This window comes from Bacillus rossius, chromosome 8 (genome assembly GCF_032445375.1).
Source record: "Bacillus rossius redtenbacheri isolate Brsri chromosome 8, Brsri_v3, whole genome shotgun sequence".
NCBI classification, from domain to species: domain Eukaryota; kingdom Metazoa; phylum Arthropoda; class Insecta; order Phasmatodea; family Bacillidae; genus Bacillus; species Bacillus rossius.
Genome location: NC_086336.1, coordinates 18,611,345 through 18,633,028, shown reverse-complemented (window position 1 = coordinate 18,633,028; position 21,684 = coordinate 18,611,345). Strand labels below are relative to the sequence as shown.

Sequence of the window (21,684 nt, the reverse complement as noted above, 5' to 3'; positions counted from 1 at the left end):
CAAATGTTTTGTACTCTTGTCTTTTTAACTCCTAAAATGCCTAAAAATGTCTTTTGGCAGACAGGAATCTTAACAGGTTCTCCTGGTCTCAATGTTGCCTTCTTAACGTAATACGTTATTGATATACCTTTACGTGAACTTCCTTCTTTTACTGCCCTTTTTCTTTTCGGCAACGATGCACTGCAGTACTTAATAATAATATAATCCTGTACAAGTTTATTTGGTGTCTTGTAGAAAAGAGCATTGAAATGATTTACATCCCTTTTTGTCAATGTGCAGCACTTGTATGCGTTTGATTTGTGACCACATTCGGGCTGCTTTGGTGGACACTTGGACGTGTATCTGAAAATAAATGACATTTTTAGAGTTGTACAATTGCAAATGTAATAAGTATTTATATTCTTTATAGTTATATTTATATTAATGTTTTATAATGTGATTTTTCAAAACAAAAGCTTGCAAATAATATTTCACCCATTGGTGGCGACAATACTTACCTTTCTACTTTCTTTATGTTTTTTATCCACTTTGCAGGATCTCTTGTTCTCTTCCTCCCCCGTTCTGTAGTTTTGATGACAGAAAAATCTAGTTCAGAATGTGTGTCCATTATGTGAGATTTATGAAGAAAAACACTATTTAATCTACATCACAGCACAAACTTCTTTCAGATATAACTCAGGAGCACAGGAACACATGATTTCTTTTCTGCAACAAATGAATGTGATAAATTCGAATACAGCCAGAATGTACAGCCTAGAAAAGAAAAATTATTAAAAATACAATTGTTCTGAACCATTGGTAGTTTCATAATAATAATCTTTAAATAGGCATGTTTTGGAACAGAAATGGATATGGCAGACTTCTAAAAATGAGGATAAAGCAGCATTTGGAATAAATTGAAGTAGGCATGTATTGGAACTAATTTAGAAAGGAGAAGGCAGTTTTTGGAAAAAAAACTTAGATTTGCTATGGTGCTTAAAATAGGAATAGATTTTTTTTGGTATAATCTGACAACATCAAAGGATGCGAATTCAAAAACAGAAGGTGCCAGTACCACCAACTCATTTTGTGATTTTTGGGGAGAAGGCAGGTTTTGGAACTATACGACTCATATATAAGTTAAAAAATAAAAGTATATAAAACCCTCCCGGCCGATCTGCCGTCACGTTACACTTAGGGAATTTAAACAAACAACACAATTATATATATTTATGTTTTTAGGGGTACGGCGCACTGGCTCGACAGCGCCCTCTTGCCGGGCGAGCACACACGCACGCACACGTACGCACGGGTAGGCGGGAGGTTTGAATGGAGGGTGGATGGTGTTTGGGCGGTGGCATATCGGACTTACAGGGGCCGTAGGCCCGGACGATGTCAGTGTTTACCACAGAGAACTCAAGGTTAGACCATTGCTACGTACAGTACAGGAGCAAGCATAAGAAACATACAGAGGTGAAAAAAGAAATAATGTAGACAACACAAGGGTAAAAATGAACGTTGGTTTTATTTATATTGGCATATATAGTATCAACGTCGATCATTCATGGTTGGTGGACAACCCCAGGGACACGTCCCCGAAGGCCCCGCCAACACTTCAGTTCCCTCGGCCACAGCGAGCGCACGGTTGACCCATCGCTGCAGCCAACTCCAGGGTCACGTCCCCGAAGGTCCCGCTGTGGATGTGGGCACCCCTCCACCACCTCCGTGAAAAACAATTCGGCTATCCTTGGTGGTATTTGGCTCGCCAAATCCTCGCGCATGGACACCTCCATCTTGTGGGGAGACCTGCAGAACAATACACACGCAGAAGCTACAGCATAAAAACCGATAACCCAAGTGTGTAAAAGAGAAAATAAATTACTTGTGTAAAAAATAAATTACGTGTGTAAAAGTATGAAAATACGTTAGGTAACTTTTGTAAAAGAGAAAATAAATTACGTAAACATGTGTAAAAGAGAAATTAAATTACATTAGCCTTTGTAATTTTTTTTAAATATGTTAGTGTGTGTAAAAGAAAAAATAAATCACGTTATCTTTTGTAAAAGAGAAAAAAAATTACAGTAGCCTTTGTAAAAGAGAAATTAAATTATGTTAATAATGTGTGTAAAAGAAAATAAATTACGTACAGGTTTGTAAAATGTATGAAAATAAAAAATATATAAAATTTATGAAAATAAATTATATGTGTAAAAGAGAAAATAAAATATGTGTAAAAGCAATCCACCCTGATGTGACATACCAGTAGGTTATTCTCCACGTGCAATGGTGTGTGGTTCGAGGGGTGGGAGGATTAGAGTGCTAGGCAACCACCACTCGGGGGACGACAGCATAGCTGAACGTAACATACAGGGAAAGGATAATCGTGGTCCGGGGAAAGGCGTAGGTCCTTATGTCCCCAAGGTAGAGTGCTGACACCGTCTTCAGAAAGCCAACGCTTATCATCTCCTGAAGACAATGCTACCTTGGTCACATGCTCCGTAAACACAGTGTGGCCTCGCGATCGGAAATGGTATTGGGTCGCGAGAACCCGTGAATTTCGAAGCCAGCAATTGAGGAAACAGGAGTGAACGCAGTGCGCTGGCCTTGATTCCCTTGGCCTTACGCGTAGAAGAGCCATCCTCCATCTTAAATGCGTAAAGCTTCGGACGAAGACCAACAAACTCTGTGATGATATTGCCAGCGGCCTCATCCTTCATCACCCCTGTTACACCCTTATTGACCAAGGGGAAGCATTGCTCATTACCTGGCGCATAATTATAAGTGTCAAAACGTGAAGCTAAATCGGGGCGAATTGAATCATAAATGTCGTCAAACACAACGTGGTAAATTAAAGAATCTGTATCCATGTACAAGAGTTGCAGAGACTGTGGAGGGAATTTCTTTTGCATGTAATTATAATGAAAATCGTATAGAACAAATTTTGATAAATCTAAAATGGCGACACCTGTATACAATGGTCTATCAAAGGTAATCGACCCTTTTTGCATCTCTATGAGGACTAAATTCTCGTCGATGATTTGCCGAGCCTTGAATGTCGGATGACCAATCAGCTCACCCGCCCCATAAATGGAATCGTATCGTGAAGCGATGCGTATATCCTTATGCTTTAGTGTATTTTCTAAACTCTTCCCATACACAGAGTTCGACAGTAATTTAAAAAAACGATTTCTCGAAGGGGTTCGCAGCCTGGGCACGACGCTCAACATTAAAGGCTATGTAATCCCTCATCCAGGCCACCTGCTCAAACTGCAGCACGCGGTGAACGTGGCCGATGACCGCCCCATACTGAACGTAGTGCCGCAGTGTTTTAGCATGGACAACATATTTAGTATGCGGCGTGAGAGTTAACAGTAATTTACTCATACACCAGTTTGGCGGTACGCCATTCACAGGGGCCAGAGGCAAATCTGATAGGCGATCGTGACAATCATCGGGAAAGGTCAAATCTACTTCCGCGAAAACTGATGTATCACCATCGATGTCAATGGTGTTGAAATCCCTACTCGTATACTCATCCCTGGGAACCCATTGGAAATTACCCACAGGAATCTTTATCCAACATTGTGTGAGCATACAGAGCGTTAACATCGAAATAGCAGATGTATGAAGATGGAAGGCTCGGGTTGTGATTGGACATGTAAACATTATTAGCTTTCGCATGACGTCGACTTACATTTGTAATACCTCCACGAACGGCAGACTCTAGGAAGAGGTATATGTCCGAGTCGGTCACAAGCTCAAGACACACACCGGTTTTAATTAAAAGTGCATCCCATGCGAGCGAGGGAGCGGTAATGTAATGAGAGAGATCTAATGAATAATGCTGTAGGCAAACGAAATGAAACGACTCGAATATGTCGGCCAGCAAACAAGTATCCACCTTAAGGTAACTAAGTGCGTACTCTTTCAATGTGGCACAATGGAAGATGTCCCAAGCCCTTTGAGCGTGAGTATAGTCCAGATCACTCACGTCCATGCCACTCAATACGTTATGGAACACTTCCTTTGGTGGTAGCGAAGCAGTCTGCAATTGTTCACTAGACTTAACAAAATCATAGGGAAACACACCTTTACACGTAGCTAACTGAAACTGTGCGTCATCCGCAAACATTGAACGGGTGAGTTTCAACTGATCCGGCATGAGATTGCCAGCAAGAGTTTCCAGAGATGAATTTAAAAAGTTAAGTGAATCAATAAATCTAAGATGCACAGTGCACATGCCTCCTTGCGCATTACCTGTGACAGGTATGTATTTAGTAATACATTGGTAACTCTCTAGAGTTACGCCTAGGACTTTGACCTCGCCGGAATTCTCCACAACAAAGGAGCCGTCCGGCTGCGCAATCTGCCGCGAAACTAAGTGTTTCATTAAAAAGTGGGCATCATAATTTTGCAAATTATGAAAAACCACGACAAGCTGTTTCTTTTGCATCCTGAAAGCTAGGTTGCATTTCGAATGTGCGTAACCACATATTTCACCAGTCAAATGCCAGTGATCGAGCACCTTCTGCCCAGCCAATACCTTCTTACAGATATGGCAATGTGTTTGACTCGCAAGCCTTGCAGAGATGGCTGGAGTCGGTGTCTTAACAGGAATGGTCTTTGAATAAATATCACATACCCACTTTGTCATTGAAACTAATTCTGCGACCATTTCAGCAATACAATTATCACCCTCGAATTGCACATACTTGGTCAAAGAGCTATCGTATCCACACACTAACAAAATGCTGCATGCGTATGGTACATGTCCGTTTACCCATGTGGTATTAGATATCTCATCACCGGGTAAACAGGTGGATATCGGCTTAAGTTATGACTCGGTGTCACAGTACGCAATAAAGCCGAGGCGATCCTGTTTTGCAATAGTTGTAAATTGTAAATATTTGTTCTCCTCTGTAGGGAAACAGGAACACACTGCTTGATGCTGGCTGCAGAGAACAGTGTGTGAAGTTAACCTGTCTTCACTTGTAAAGTATTGAAGACAGCGCTCGCAAATCCATTTCTTATGATTAGACTTTGACAGTTGGGAACATAATAATCTGGACAGACTCTTAATTGTTACAAAGTGTAGGTGCTCTGTCGCGTCACTAGAACGAATCGCTAAAATATTTACATGCCTCGCTCTTCGCTCAGGATATGCGAAGAGGTTGGATAGAGGATTCAGATTTGCCACTAAAACATTCATAAACAATATTACCCTTACTGTATACGCATGCATAAACGTTAACGGAAATATTATTATTCCTCTCGAATGTTTTAATCTGATGGATAGCAGACGGGAAACTCAAACCAGACGTTTTGAAAGCCACAAGTGGATCCGGATACGAACTGGCTCGGCTAACATTGACTTACGCCGGCATCACACCTGCCATAACGGCATACAGAAAACAATGATGCTCGGGACAATCAATATTGATACAAGCTTTCCTATTGGACAAAAATGTCGGTAATTTCGTGTGCGGCGCGCCAACAGTGAAAGCTCTATAGCTTGAAACATGTACATCCATGTTAATCAATCGCTGTAGAGCCCACCCACTGCCACAAGCAGCGAAATCGCTAACGTTCCTATTGATTTCCAGAATGAATACTGAATCATAGATTTCCCCTACCTCATCAGAGAGCATTACCGCGGCTGAGTGGGTTGTAAAATGAAATGTCTCACTCTCGCCTCCTTTCACAGATTCCTTAACAAATGAAGCCGAGAGTGAAATGTAAACTTTAAAGGGGCGTATCAAAACGGAAGTTAAGGCCAGAAAGGGAACCCTACATTACTGTATAAACCGGTCCAAATCGGGATCAATAGACTCAACATCATTACCGATCTGAAAGTCCACTATCCGGTTAGCAAAAGCGGATTCCAAGATAACACTCTGCAGGGGAGGCAAGTCGCCAGCTTCACGCGGCTCCACCCCGGACACCTGCGCGCTGTCGCGAGTGTCCGACGTGGAAGCCTCACTGGGACGGAGTCGCTTCGCCTCGGGGGGAGTAGACATGGTTAGGAGGGGATAGATGGGAAGTTACGTTCAGCGATACAAATAACTTTCTGGAAACATAAAAAAAATCATTTTCCTGTAAATATTAAAGGAAACGGTCCTGTGTATACTGAGTGAAGCCCAAGCTATGTGTATATGTAATGCCGTAAGAGCGACTGAGCGCAATTCCCTCCCAAGCTACGTGAAAATGTTACTCTGCGCGCGTCGTAAAAGTGCTCCCCTCCGCTCCGTGGGCGGACCTTACCCCTCCCACAGTCGGGGAGGGGAGGGGAGCCTGTCATTAACGCTCCCCGCCCCGTAGTCGGGGAGGGGTTACGCCTCGCGTAGAGACATGATAACTAAACAAATGTGTAATAGAAGTAACAGAAGTCTTGTAAGTTGAATCAAGCGTGTTGCAGTAGAGACTTACCTCACGTAGCATGCACAGACATCAAATTCATGCATTCACCTCCCGCCGGCGATATTTAAGCATGTCCAGCTAGGTCTGTCCGGGTTGGCCACACATCCGTAAACATGTACGTCACACAGATGTTTTTCGTCTTAAGACAAAATTATGTGTGAACACATTAGTTCATAAAAAATATTTATGTGGTTTTCAGGGTCAAGTGTGAAGTTCCTAATGAGGTGTTCAGGGCTAAGTAGAAAGAAAAAAATACATAGAGACATTTTTATTATTAGTCAATGATAGCCCACACCTGTTGGGTTAGAGTTACAAACCAATTATTGTATTAAATGATTTTTTTAAAAACGGTATTAACAACAGTTACGTATTATGTATAAAGATATTAAGTTAAATTACACTGAAATCAATAATACATATAAAGCAATGTAAGTTAAATTACACTGAAATCAATTTTTACGTATAAACAATTTTTATGTATAAAAAATGTAAGTTAAATTACACTGAAATTAATTTTACATATAAACAATGTAAGTTTAATTACACTGAAATCAATTTTACGCATAAAATATAGTTAAATTACACTGAAAGACATTATATTTTCTTTATAAGGTCTGTAAGCAATTTGCGCAGTGTGGTTCTGGCAATGTCTAACACTCTTTCGTCCAATGCTTGGTAGTGGTCATTGCTCACCGCCAGACCTATGTCGCTCTCATCAAGGCCCCGCGCTCTGCGGGAGGAAGGGCGACGTCGGCGTCTCGGCTCTACCGACGACGGCGGCGGTGAAGTCTGGCTGCAGGCAGGCAATGGCGGCTGCGTAGCTGGTAGATCGAAGGCGTGTGCGTAGACCTCTTCACTTGTTGCGGGTAGAGTTGTATCGTTGCGTAGCATACTAACGCAGCACTCTCCGAAGCCGAGGCAAGGAATCACTTCTAGAGGCAGGTCGTCCGGTCTTAGGTAGTGTATATGTTTCGAGTGGATGGTAGAGTCACATTCTTCCGTAACATGTCTCAACGCGCCCTGACTCCACTCGCTATACTCTACACTGCCTATGCCTGGAGTTACATCTGGATACGTGTTCCGGGGATTAAAGCTAGCCATCTTCACACTGTCACTGTTTCTGCACGACTGTTCACGCACGGACCTGCGTGTCTATTTAAAACAATATTTACCAGATGGATAATTAAATGTATTATGCAATAACAGCACTCTGAACAGTTCATTGCATGAGGAGGAGTGGCATCAAACGGCAACGTGTCGGTGCACGACCTGTTACTTGGGTATTTAGATACGAAGGCACTGAGAAGTTGTTTAATTTTAATATGTAGGCTCGCCCCACTGGACACAAATGATGACTACAAGGCGTGTTATGCGTTTGTATCCATCTTGTTGGTAATTGCAGGTCATAGCGACAATGTGACGATCCGGTACACGACTCGACATAACCGGATTCTTCAGCAGGTATTCTGGATGCTTCGAGATCGTGATGCGTGCATGGGAAGCGTGCATGAGGATGGCTCAAATGGACAATACAGTCTTTATCCTCACACTGAAACACGCTCACATGTCGCACAGTATTATATGGTCGTTTCGGTTCCCACCTCAATCGGAAATGCGTGTTGTCTCTGCAGTACTCGAGGTATGTGAAGGTGAAAATAATGTTTGGATTGTTTGTATCAAAGAAGCGTATTCTGTATTCTATACAATGCAAACCCGCATGGGTAAGCATGTATCTTTTTTCTGTAGGGTCAAACATAGTGCATGCCTGCCTTTCACGATGTGTTGGGTCTGGCGGAAGATTCCACAGCGGGTAGAAAATAGGATCATCGTGTATGTCTATAGCGTCAGGTATATTATCTTCATCCCAGCGCCCAACATTAAGTCTTGCTGCGACCGCTTCGCTCAGAGTCCTGTATGGTTTGCGGTTAAGTAGCATTTTACACGAGGGGTTTGAAGCGGTAGAGTCTACACTGTAGGAAGCTGCACGATGTGTACCATCTATGATTACCATATATGGTGCAGTGAATAAAACCACCACACCGCTCTACCCAACGAACGATAGTCTCTGGCTTCGTGATGCGTGTCAGTTCACACGTTACGGAGGAATAATCGGAGATTAAGCTTATAGTTTCCGTGTCGGCTGCTGCCTTAAGTTCTTCTAGCGTTGTGGGGAAAGTAGTATCTGGCTGTATATGGTGTACGACACAGTCTGACAGCTTGCAGGGCGTCTCGAGGATGTCTGAGTTCTCCTCATCGCAGTCACTCACCCAATGATGATCAAAGTTGCATACGTGTAGCTGAAACTGACCGTCCGGGGTGACACACTGCACGCGGCGGAAGCCCGGCGTTACCTCCAGGTAGTGTGCTGATGGGTCAAACGTCATTCCCAACGGGTGTGCGCTATCGTTTACTGGTCAGCTCTGGACCACCGAGCTATATTTATACCGACATCTGGTCGTCCCCTGTTATTGTTTTTTTACGCTCTCGCTGCTTGCTGCGACCTTGGACCTACCCCTCCTCCTCCTCTGACATTTCCGCTTTCTCATTGTTCCGGGCAATGTTTTCAACCATCCATGCTCTGAGCAGCGCTGTATTGTGGCGCGACGATACCGGTCTTGTACCTCTCCGGTTGTTGCTGTACGATTTATCTAATATCTTTAATGATGGGCAGCCATATTCACTTTGAACGTCCACTATGCGAACATGTTTGCGACAATGTTTAGCTAGCCAACGTTTCTGTTCGGCCCCGGCGACTATTATAGTTCCACTCAGGTGCGCCGCCAATATGTTTGGCAGACTTGTGTAGGGAAATATTCCGTCTTCCCAATTCAGATTGTGGAAGTTGTTGGTGAGCCATGTATTTGTTCATTGATGCTTTCTAATTAAATGTTCCCAATCAAATGGTGGTTGAAACGAGCACGCAATCACATTACCTTCCGAGTCTGCAATGCTAACTTCCTTAACGATAAACCCATGCTGTGAAAAGAAGCCTTGAAGGTTAACACAATTCGCCATGGCAGCTGAGATACGACTGAACATACATCGCGTTTAGCTCATTATTTTAATACTTTGATCCCTCGGGTTGTACGATACTAATCTATCGTGTAGAATAATTGCATATGCCTGTGTAGCTAGATTTTACAGCCCAACTGACACTCTGTGATGGTGGTAAACTCGGGTAAACTTCTACTTCCAACAATCTGAAAGCCATATCTATGTCACGGCCTTTTTCAATCATTTTCAACAGCCGTGTGCGCTGGGCGGGGCTTACCGTTACATGCAGAACAATCCAGTCGATAGATTGCAAACTTAATGTCACTTGCTGTGGCTGATCGCTTGTGTACATTATAGCGTTAATATAACTGTTTGCTGTGATTATAAGGAGCGTTTGTTTACAATTTATTAATATTTGTTTGTAGTCTTCTGCAAAACCTAGCAACTGGTTCAGTGGGACGCATATTTCAAACTTGCCTTGCGCTGTAAGTGGTAAACTGTAATCGCCGTCCGTACACCATCCCGCCATCTTACTTACGGCTTTTTCATCACGTTGACGCCTTCTGCCTTCTGCCAAGGTGATGTTGAGGGTGTGGAGTTGCTTCTGGGCGCCAACTAGCAATAATAGCTACGTGCTAGTGCGTAGCCGAGACTCTTGACTCAGGGCGTGACGTCGCCACGTGGCCGGCAGGCAGTAAGGGTCGTTCCGTCAGAGTTACCCCCGGCTGTTTTAGCCACCAGGGACGCTATACTAAGGGCGTTGTAACAAATACGCGGGGCGCGATTCAAAGTGGTTTATTGTCAGGCACGCTATACATGCGCTGCGTCGTGCATGACCCGCTTACTGGGAGCCGCCTCTACAGGACACGTTTCTGATGTGCTGAAAACTCACGCAATTCCGAGAGAGATGGCAAGGGCGGAGGTCGAGAAGCTCCGCGGGCGACTCGCGTCTTGTCTCCTTGGAGGGCGGTGATTAACTGGCGATGGCTGTGACGTCCGCACGACTCCCCAGCCTCGCTCCCGCGAAAACGTGTCGTGTGCAAAAGTAATCCCGGGCCATGCACGCCGCCTGATCGCGCTAAAGTCCAGAATTACAATTAATATTTAAGCATAGTCATTACTTAATTAATATTGTTTTTTAGAGTGCTGAATGTTAATTTCAAAGTCCAGGTAATCAGGTCACCTAACAGTACCCCCTTGGTCGACTTTCGCGCGGGCGACAGTCGATTAGGCAGGGCAGCTTACGTTCGAGGCGTTGCACCACCCTGCACCCAGGTGCGTTCACGTCGCACACGCTCGGGGCGAGGCGGCGATGCGCCATAGCGGTCTGTGCGGATTCGAGGAGCACTAATGTTTGGCGTCAACGTATGCACGATAAATAGTTTTTCACCTTTGTCACAATTCCAACTTTGCGCACCTCGTCGATTTTCACACTGTTAAGTTCTAATGATATTCGGTTTATCATAATGTAGTATACCATTGTTTACGATTTCTGCAGTGTCTGGTTTCTGCCCGTTTGGTTTCGTGAATGCACCGCAAATTCGCCGAAATGATTTAGCAATGTGCGTATACACGTCAGAATTTTGTATTGCTATAACTATCTTGGAACTTGGCTCGTACGGTCCCGCAATGTATGGTTTGTACGTGTGCATTTCACATTTTAAGACTGCATCGTCAAACTGCGGTGACTGTTGAACATCGAGTATACTATATTCCATTTGGAAATACCTTGAAACCTAATTTTTCTAGGAACCTCACGTTGACAGGTGTTAACCGCTTGATGTTTGCTTTCGTACTGGCTCTATGCTTGCTCACCCCTGCCCCTTTATGCAAACCAAAGTATCTTACCCCCATACTTTTTTAAAATGTAAGTGTAGTGTTGACGTCCCTCGGCTTCAGGTCCCCGTTTTCCCGTTGAAATAAATGTCCTGTTATGCCCGTACTGCCCTCGTCGGAGAGGTGTGGGTCCAGGCCAACGTGGCCGGGACCGGGAAAGGCGGGACCTGGAGGGAGAGTGAAGTGATTGCGAGGAATGTTGGTAGGTTGTCGCAAGCAGAACACGGCATTAACGAATTTCACGAGCCGTCTTTTATTAACGCTTATAAAGTCCTGCCGCAGCCTGGCGGAACCGTCGCGGAACAAGTGCCCTACCACGGCGACACGGACTCCCTGATGACGGGGCGGTTCTCAAATACGTTTCGGCGCGAATCGTAAAGTTTATTAATGCTAGGCTGACCCAGTGAGAAAGGGCCCGAAGACGGAACGCTGTACATACGCGGCCCGTTACGTAATGTTCCGTGGACGGCGAAAAGTTCAGAGACTCGTAGCACCACGTTCGCGTTGTAGAAACTGCCCGCTAGACACGTCTCCCGATGACTCGTAAGTTAACAATGCTAAGCTGATTCGCGGTGGCAGCTCAGCTGCCGTGACCGACTGCGGACTGAGCGAACGTTCAATCCCGAGCGCAACGTGCGCGGCTCGCGGAGCAACGAACACGTCTGTCTCCGCTCGAGACCAGGACGCGACTGCCTCTCCCCGCTCGCCCGCGGGCCGGCGCCCGCGGGTGGCGGGGAGGGAGGGGAAAATCGGCCGGCGTGGGAGAGAGCTCCGTCCCGCGGCGCGCCAGGCTGCAATTACATACTACGGCGAAACACTTCAGAAAAAGTTATTGAATTATTTACAAAGACATACACGAGACATTAATTACACAGCGAACTTGCACAATGAATAATAAATAAAATAAGTTAATTACACACATTCAAATCCCTTAATCGTTTACAAATATATACACACTGAAATAAAAGATAAAGTCACATAGAAAAAAACACTCGTTGGCATGCTAGGGCGCACGCGGGTGCGTCCCTGGCCGTCGCACACACTGGGGTTCACTGGGGGGGAAAACAGGCCCCCTCAGGCCCGCGTCGGTGGCCAGGTACGGCCTCTGTATCTGGGAGGGTACGACGACTGTCGTCATATGCCCCCCCTCTCCCGAGGCCGTCCTGGCCCCCGACGCCGACCTAGACCGGCAGCCGCGTCCGCGTCCGGCCACTTGTCTGGTCGTCGGAGCTCGTCACGTCATTCCGTCCGGGTCGGGCAAACTGGGGCAGGAGCTGCATCACGCTGCAGCGTAACCCCCCGTCGGTCGTTTGTCTTACGTCGCGGGGTTTGCGCTGACTCCCCCACTCGTAGTCCCGGAGGTAGTGGGGGGCCGTCTTCTCACGCGTGGACCGGCGCAACGCCGGTCCCCTCCCCGCGTGAGCGGTCATCCTCGGCTCCCCGGAAGGCAAGTCCAGGACCACCTGCTGGGCCCTGTCGACATCGCCCTCCCCACTGAGGAGCCGGACCGTTACCCCGTCTGTCACGTCCTTGCTCACGTCCGTCCCCGTCACCCGCCGTTCCCAGGAGTGGACGTACCTCCGTCCACGTCTCTGGGTAGGCTCCGGCAACGTCACCACTGGTTCACTCAGGTCGACCAGGTCGCCCTGAGCAGTGTTGTCATGTGTTACGTCCTCGATGAGCGGTCCATCAGTGTCGTTGGCGTAGGCGCTGACGTCATCAGGCGGGAGCACCCGGTCCACAAAGCGCTCCAGCTCTGCCATGCTTGCGCCACGCGGACCCCTTCCGCCCCTTCTGACGGGCGTCCGTTCCCCGCCCCCTCTTGCCAGTTGCCAACCACCGTTCCCCTTTTGCTGTCCCCTCGTAGGAGGCTGAGTCGGTGTCGTCGTGGGGGCCCGTCCATGTGTCGTGCCCCAGGTGTCGTCGTCCCTGTCAACGTTCCTGCCAACCCCCCGCAGTGACTTGGGGTGGGCGTGTCCTCGTCGACGTCCCTGATCCGGCTCCGGTGGCGTCACCACGGGGTCACCGAGGTCGACCAGGACTCCTACTGCGACGTTGTCATCGGTCCTGTCCCGTGTGTCGTCGTCCCTGTCAACGTTCCTGCCCACCCCCCGCAGTGACCTGGGGTGGGCGTGTCCTCGTCGACGTCCCTGATCCGGCTCCGGTGGCGTCACCACGGGGTCATCGAGGTCGACCAGGACTCCTACTGCGACGTTGTCATCGGTCCCGTCCCGTGTGTCGTCGTCCCTGTCAACGTTCCTGCCAACCCCCCGCAGTGACCTGGGGTGGGCGTGTCCCCGTCGACGTCCCAGGTCCGGCTCCGGCGGTACCACCACAGGGGCGCCGAGGTCGGCCAGTACACCTTCGGTGACGTCATCCTCGGCCTCGTCACCGTCCACTGGTCCGCTGTCGTCGTGGTCGTACTCGTCGTGCGGGTCGCCTATCAGTCGAATGTCGTCCCTGTGCACCTTAGTTGTCCGTCCGTCGGCGCGACGCACGAGGTACGAGGTGGTGCCCAGTCTGTCTACGATCTCCTGTGGCCCCGCCCACTTAGGAGCCAGACTGGCGCAAAAGCCCCGCTCGCCAGCCGACAGGTGATGACACTTAACAAACACCTGCTGGCCAGGCTCTAGTCGTGCTGGGGGCTGGTACGTCTGCGGCGTACGTCTAGTCAGGTAGTCAGCTTGGCGACGTCGGGCGTCTTCGCGCAGATCGTCCGTGGTCATGTTGTGCAAGTCGGGGGTTGCGCGCGCTTCCCCGGGCAGGGCGAGGTTCCGGCCCTGCACCAGTTCAGCGGGGGAATGGCCCGTGACCGCGTTCGTCCGACGGCGCAGGCAAAACAGCAGCGTCGGCAGGTGCAGGTCCCACTTGGTGTGGTCCTCGTCCAACCGGATGCGCAGCTGAGTTTTAATGTCCTGATTCCGCCTTTCGGTCGGATTCGCGCGCGGATGGTAGGTGGGCGTCGTGTGATGCTCCACCCCCCAACCCGCGCAGGACACTCGCCAGCTTCTCCCCGTGAACTGCACCCCGTTGTCCGTCAGCAGGACCGCGGGGTACCCGTATCGCGGGAAGAACTCGCGCTCGAGCAGGGCAATCACGGTGCCGGCCTTCACGTTTGGTACTGCGAACGCCTCCGCCCAGCGGGTGAAGACATCCGTGACCACAACAATGAATCGCCGACCACGGGACGTGCGAGGATACGGCCCCATAATATCCACCGCCACAGTGTGGAAGGGATTCCGGGGCCGTCGTGGGACCTGCTGCTCCTTGCCGTCGGGTCGCCTGGACTTCCGCTCCTGGCAACGCAGGCAGGCCCGCACGTAGCGTCTTACTTCTGCCGCGTCGCCAGGCCAGCGGAACGTCCGTCTGACCTCACGCAGCGTCTGCTCCGCGCCCGGGTGTCCCGCCAGGGGGTGGTCATGCAGGTAGCTCAGGACCCAGCGCCTGGCCTCGGGCGGCACGTGGGTCCGCCACCCGCTCGACCTGTGAGCCCCCCTGGTCTGGAGCACCCCGTTCAGGCTCCGGCAGCCCGGTATCACCCCCTCCCCACACTCTGTCAGTCGGGTCCGGGTGTCGGGGTCCCGGAGTTGCGCCGCGTGGACCCACGCCAGCAGGTCAGTCATAGTCTCGGGTCGCGCGTCAGGTGCAGGAGCAGTGGGGCTTGTCAGCGCGTACAACGCGCACGGTCGCGGCACCGAGTCCTCTACCCCGCGCTCACGCTCAGGGAGGAGCACTTCCTCCCAGCCCTGGTCGTCGTGGAACTCATTCTCAGGGTCCGGATTCCGGGACAACTCGTCGGCCAACTGATTTTCACGTCCAGGAATGTGCTCGACCGTGAACGAGAATTCCTGGATCAGCATGGCCCACCGAGTGAACTTAGACTTCCGGCCCTGAGCGGAGTCCAACCAGCGGAGGCATTGGCTGTCGGTTCTCAGCGTGAATGAGCGGCCCTCGACGTGGTGACGGTACCTCTGTAGGGCCCAGACCACCGCAAGGCACTCTTGCTCATTCACGTGATACTTCCGCTCAGCCTGCCCAAACTTGGCGCTGGCGTACTCGATCACGCGCCTCTCGCCCCGGTCATCCATCTGGTACAACACCGCCCCCATCCCCTCCTGACTCGCATCCGTCTGGATGAAGATGGGGCGGCTGGGCACCAGGCGTGAGAGCGTGTGACAGTTCCTGAACCGGCGCTTCACCTGTCGCAAGGCCTCGTCCGCGGCGGGGGTCCACCGGAACTTAGTCTTCGGCGACAGTAGGTCCGTCATCGGGGCCGTCACCGTGGCGAAGTCGGGGACGAAGGACCGCAGCCAGTTGAGCAGCCCCAGCAGCTTCTGGAGCTGCTTCCTGGTCTTCGGTGCCCCCTTTCCCTCTATTAGCTCCAACTGCTCAGGTCGGGGGCGGCACCCCTCCGCCGTCACTATGTGTCCTAGGAACTCTATTTCCGTGGCCCCAATGTGGCATTTCTTTGGGGCGCACGTCAGTCCGTGTCTGGCCATACGTTCTAGCACCAATGCCAGATGGTGCGCGTGTTCCTCCCACGTCCTGGACCAGATGATAACGTCGTCCAGATAGGCACTGGCGAACTCACCAATGTACCCATCCAGAACACGTACCATCAGGGCCTGGAACGTGGCAGGGGCGTCCATGAGACCAAACGGCATGGCGCAGAACTGGTAACGTCGACCGTCTGGTGCCGTAAATGCCGTCTTAGGGCGGTCCTCCAGACATACCGGCACCTGCCAGTAGCCTGATTTTAAGTCTAGTGTCGTGAAAATAGTGGCGTCCCCCAGTCCTGCCAGTGCGTCTGTGATATTGATCTGCGGGGGCGGGGCGGGGATGGTCAGTTTGTTTATCGCCTTGAAGTTTACGCAAAAGCGTAGACTTCCGTCTTTCTTGGTGGCCAGCACCACCCGTGAGTTATACGGGGAGGTGCTGGGTTCCACTACCCCGTCACGTAACATCTCGTCAATTTGAGTCTGTATGGCCTCCCGTTCCCGGATGCCAAATCCGTATACCTTCTCAAAGGGAGGGCGGTGCGGTACCATCGGTATCCGGTGCTCCGTCACGTTTGTCCGTCGTAGCCGGTCCGCGGCCGCAAATACCTGTGCCTGAGAGGTGAGGACATGGTTGATGACATCGACGTACTCCTCTGGAACACCGTGCTGAAGGTCTTCTAGGCGAATGACTGACTGAGGGGGACTGGGGGGAACCTGGTGCACGCCGTACACCGTCCAGCGCCCCTGGGTGCCGAAGTGCATCCGGCCAGCTCGTACTTCCACGGTGGCGTCGACCTCGTGCAGCCATGGGACCCCCAGAATCAGCCCCTCGCGGAGCTCGGGGACCACCCAGGCCTCGACGTGGCTAACGTGACCAACGATGCTCATTGTTACCTGAGTGATGCCCCCTGCTGCAACGACGGCATCCCTGGTGGCCAGCTGCACCAGCTCCCTCCGCGGTGTCACTGCCTCCGCTCCCACCAGGTGGGCCGCGATGTAGGTTCGGCTGGCGGCGGTGTCCACCAGGGCCAGCATCTCCCGCCCGTTAGCGCGGACGGGAATTCGCAGCAGCTCCGGCTCCTCGGGGCCGACCTGCCCCAGCTGTGCAGTCGTCTGTCCCCCACCGCCCCCGGCCACCTGGCCGTCCGGGCGTGGGGAACTCGCGGCGAGGTCCGCGGCTCGCTCCGGCGCCGACGTGTTGACGTTCCGGTGGTCCACCTCGTCGACGACAGGTCGACGAGGCGGCTGGTCCGGCCCTGGTATAACCGGCCTCAGGGCCGCGGCGGTGGCGCCGGCAGTCAGCTGTCCCTGCACGGAGATGGCCGGCGGGATGCCTGCGCTGATGCTCTGGTTGTCCGCCCCGTCGACGGCGTATCGACGAGGCGGCTGGTCCGGCCCTGGTATACCCGGCCTCAGGGCCGCGGTGGTGGCGCCGGCAGTCAGCTGTCCCTGCCCGGAGATGGTCGGCGGGATGCCTGCGCTGATGCTCTGATTGTCCACCCCGTCGACGGCGTGTCGACGAGGCGGCTGGTCCGGCCCTGGTACACCCGGCCTCAGGGCCGCGGTGGTGGCGCCGGCAGTCAGCTGTCCCTGCCCGGAGATGGCCGGCGGGACGCCTGCGCTGATGCTCTGATTGTCCACCCCGTCGACGGCGTGTCGACGAGGCGGCTGGTCCGGCCCTGGTATAACCGGCCTCAGGGCCGCGGTGGTGGCGCCGGCAGTCAGCTGTCCCTGCACGGAGATGGCCGGCGGGATGCCTGCGCTGACGCTCTGGTTGTCCACCCCGTCGACGGCGTGTCGACGAGGCGGCTGGTCCGGCCCTGGTATACCCGGCCTCAGGGCCGCGGTGGTGGCGCCGGCAGTCAGCTGTCCCCGCAGTTGCCTCGGCATGGGGACAGCTGATGAGGAGTAGTCCCGTTGTCCCCTGCTTCCCGGCGGCATACAGGACGTTAGTGCGGTAGGCGCCGGTGGTGGTCGACGTGTTCTGTCAGTTACTGGGACTGCCGGTGGCTGGCGGGCCGGGGAGCGGCACCCAGTTGTCCCTCCGCCCCCGGTCCTGCGTTTCCCGCCTGCGACGTGTTGCCTTCACGCGCCTCCTCCCACGCGGCTCTGGTGGGGCAGAGGCGATGCCAATGGTACGCGTCCGGGCAAAAACGGCATCGCGGCGGACGTTCGTCCCTCTCTCTCGTATCTGTCCGCTCGTGACGTCCTCCTCCTGTCGCAGCTGGTTCCGGGCGTTCCCTGGTGCCACCGCGGTCTGTTGTCCTGCGCGGTCCCGCGCCGCCGGCGTAGCTCACCACGGTCAAGTCACTGTCCGTGACCTCTGTGACGGTGACCCCTCGCGGCCCCGAGCGAGCACGGGGAGCTCTCGCGCCCCTGAGTGCCGTCCTCCACTGCGACATGTCACGTTCGATCACGCGGGCGAGGGCCACGAACTCCTCCGTGTCACGACCAGCAGCCGTCCTCATGAAGGGGCGAAACTCTGGCAGCAATTGTTCGACAATGGTTGGCAACGCCGCACTCACGTCCCCACTTGTCCCCAATCGGCGGAACATGCGTAACTTCTCGTAAATGAACTGCTCTGCACTCTCGTCCTCCTCCTGGTTTCGGCAATAAAATGTCCGCAAACACATTGCCCGCGCCTGATCGTTATCAAACCTAGTTTTGACTTGGCGTACAAAATGTCCCCACTCGGTATCAAAACTCCCGGCCATTGACCACCAGTTCCTTGCCTCGCCGCGGAGCTGTCCCGCCACTCGCGGCGTCCACTCCGCCCGTCGCACTTCGTACAGTTTTAGGAGGTGTTCACACTCCCGCAAAAACTCCCGCGGGTCCTCGTTGTCTCTCCCCGCAAACTCTGGCAACTCAAACTGCGTGCTCACGTACCGCACTACCGGCCCATCTGCGTCCGCGTGCCTGTCCCCCTGTTCCCGTTTACTGTCCTCAACTGTGCTGTCCGTGCTGTTTGCGCCCTCGGCCGCGCCGCCGGACCCGCAAACCTCGTTTTTTACGTCCATTTTCGCGGAGTCTCCCTCCTCACACAAGTCCGTTTCGAAACTGATTAGATCGTATCTTTCTTGTCCCGCCTGTTTCCACGCCATCCTGTCCTCCTGTGCTACTGATCCGCGGATCGTGAACACAATCTCCCCCAGTAATACAATACGATCCTCCCCAGCGCGTTATCTTCAGTCCGGGATACCGCTGCACCGCCGTCTTGTATTTCTGTCCCCCACGACGCGCTATCTCTCGCCGAAACGTCTCGTGTTCGCGCCGTTCCCGCGCTGCGTTATCTCCCGCCGGCGCGCCGGCGCGACGTCTCGAATTCGAGCCGCTCCCACGCCGCGCAGCCGCACCTGCTTCCGTTCTGTCCTGCACCTGCGCGCTTGCGTGCGCTTGCGTGCGCTTGCGTGCGCTTGCGTATGCTTACGGCCACACTAGTTGGGCGCCAAATGACGTCCCTCGGCTTCAGGTCCCCGTTTTCCCGTTGAAATAAATGTCCTGTTATGCCCGTACTGCCCTCGTCGGAGAGGTGTGGGTCCAGGCCAACGTGGCCGGGACCGGGAAAGGCGGGACCTGGAGGGAGAGTGAAGTGATTGCGAGGAATGTTGGTAGGTTGTCGCAAGCAGAACACGGCATTAACGAATTTCACGAGCCGTCTTTTATTAACGCTTATAAAGTCCTGCCGCAGCCTGGCGGAACCGTCGCGGAACAAGTGCCCTACCACGGCGACACGGACTCCCTGATGACGGGGCGGTTCTCAAATACGTTTCGGCGCGAATCGTAAAGTTTATTAATGCTAGGCTGACCCAGTGAGAAAGGGCCCGAAGACGGAACGCTGTACATACGCGGCCCGTTACGTAATGTTCCGTGGACGGCGAAAAGTTCAGAGACTCGTAGCACCACGTTCGCGTTGTAGAAACTGCCCGCTAGACACGTCTCCCGATGACTCGTAAGTTAACAATGCTAAGCTGATTCGCGGTGGCAGCTCAGCTGCCGTGACCGACTGCGGACTGAGCGAACGTTCAATCCCGAGCGCAACGTGCGCGGCTCGCGGAGCAACGAACACGTCTGTCTCCGCTCGAGACCAGGACGCGACTGCCTCTCCCCGCTCGCCCGCGGGCCGGCGCCCGCGGGTGGCGGGGAGGGAGGGGAAAATCGGCCGGCGTGGGAGAGAGCTCCGTCCCGCGGCGCGCCAGGCTGCAATTACATACTACGGCGAAACACTTCAGAAAAAGTTATTGAATTATTTACAAAGACATACACGAGACATTAATTACACAGCGAACTTGCACAATGAATAATAAATAAAATAAGTTAATTACACACATTCAAATCCCTTAATCGTTTACAAATATATACACACTGAAATAAAAGATAAAGTCACATAGAAAAAAACACTCGTTGGCATGCTAGGGCGCACGCGGGTGCGTCCCTGGCCGTCGCACACACTGGGGTTCACTGGGGGGGAAAACAGGCCCCCTCAGGCCCGCGTCGGTGGCCAGGTACGGCCTCTGTATCTGGGAGGGTACGACGACTGTCGTCAGTGTAATCACCTCGTTTCTAAAGTTGATTAATTTACCGTTCTGGTCTACCACTCTAATAACCAACTCTCGTATTTGTTGCACGTTAACCGGATTGTAGATGAGTGTTTGAGGCGTATCACTGAGCTTATATCCTGGAGGAACGTTCGGGGAAAATACGTGTATCGTACTGTTTGGTTTTCCATTAAGGAAGCTGTGGCCAATGATATTCGCTGTGATTCTAATCACATTTACCGGCATCACGTTTACAGGCTGGGTCGACTCGTGAATTATATTCGCCTCGTAGACTTCCGGTTCGAAACCAAGCATCGGGGCTAGGGAGCAGTCGCCAAAGCAGTCGATTTGTGCATTGCTTTGCAATATGCATTGTAGAGTGTTTGGACTACCTTTCAACGAAAATGTTACGTCTGTGGGTAGGTGTTGTTTGATATATGTTTCAAAGTCTAATACTTTGTAGGAACCTATAGGTAATTTGATCTCTCGCGTCATCTCTTAATTCTTCAGCTTGTACCTAAATATCCAGTTGTTTTCGTCCACCTTGGGGATAGAATTGTGTACGGTAAAATCCACGAGAGCGAGTTGCCATAACCCATCACTTACGTCGATCGGTGGGAAGTGTGTTGAACACAGTTCCGATGTGTTTCCACTTAGTATTAGCGTAATGGACATGTTCTTTCGAAGCAGGTTCGACTGTGTGTGCTATGGTTGATGCTTCTTATATACCAAGATGAGAAACTTTATGCATAAGTGACCGCAGTTGAATGAATTTAACTTTTGCTGTCTATCATAATTATATGTTATTTTGCAGCCGCTCAGGTATCGCTGCATTTCTAAAGGGGGTGGCAGGTCTCCAAAACTATTGTAATACTGAGCCGTACGACCAGCCTTGGCATACGCTACCCAATGCGTTCCGGGTCCCTTACTCGTATCTAAATTAATAATACCGCTCTCATTGTGATATGGTTTTGTGTGTAATTTATCCTTCATAAACACATTTATAAAATGTGGAATTTTTAATTTCCTAATTGCTGTCTTTAGATCTGTGGTGGTAAGTGCTCGCTTTGGCAGGTTACTCAGTATCCTCATTTCCTTTTCCCGCCCCTCTTCCTTCTTCTCCGCTTGACCCCTCCCCCTGACTTTGGGTAGGGACGCAGGTATAGACCCGAATCGTTTTTTGCAAGCGCCTGCAATTTACTATTGTGCTGTGCATTCTGGCTTAACATTCTAGCTTGATGTTTAGCCGTGTTCACGGTCTTGTCTATACCCGCCGCTCCACCTATCAAACTGCCTAGCGTTGCCAGCGCTGGGAAAATGAAAGGTAATAGCCCACCTTTTTTTGCGCGGTTTTTCTTTGTTGAGACACCGCCGCCAATATTACGTTTTACTCTCATTATCTTATTGATTCTCCACACTGCATT

At 51.5% G+C, this 21,684-nt stretch overlaps 1 protein-coding gene across 1 annotated transcript in view; it reads right to left on the bottom strand.

Moving 5' to 3' along the window:
• The window catches only part of LOC134535555 (ciliary microtubule inner protein 2C-like), a 28,192-nt gene extending 17,477 nt beyond the window's left edge, over window positions 1-10,715 (bottom strand). The window contains exon 1 of the mRNA XM_063374729.1: window positions 9,929-10,715. The gene's annotated coding sequence lies outside the window, so the exon portion shown is untranslated. The remainder of the gene's footprint in view (window positions 1-9,928) is intronic.
• Between the last annotated feature and the right edge of the window lie 10,969 nt (window positions 10,716-21,684).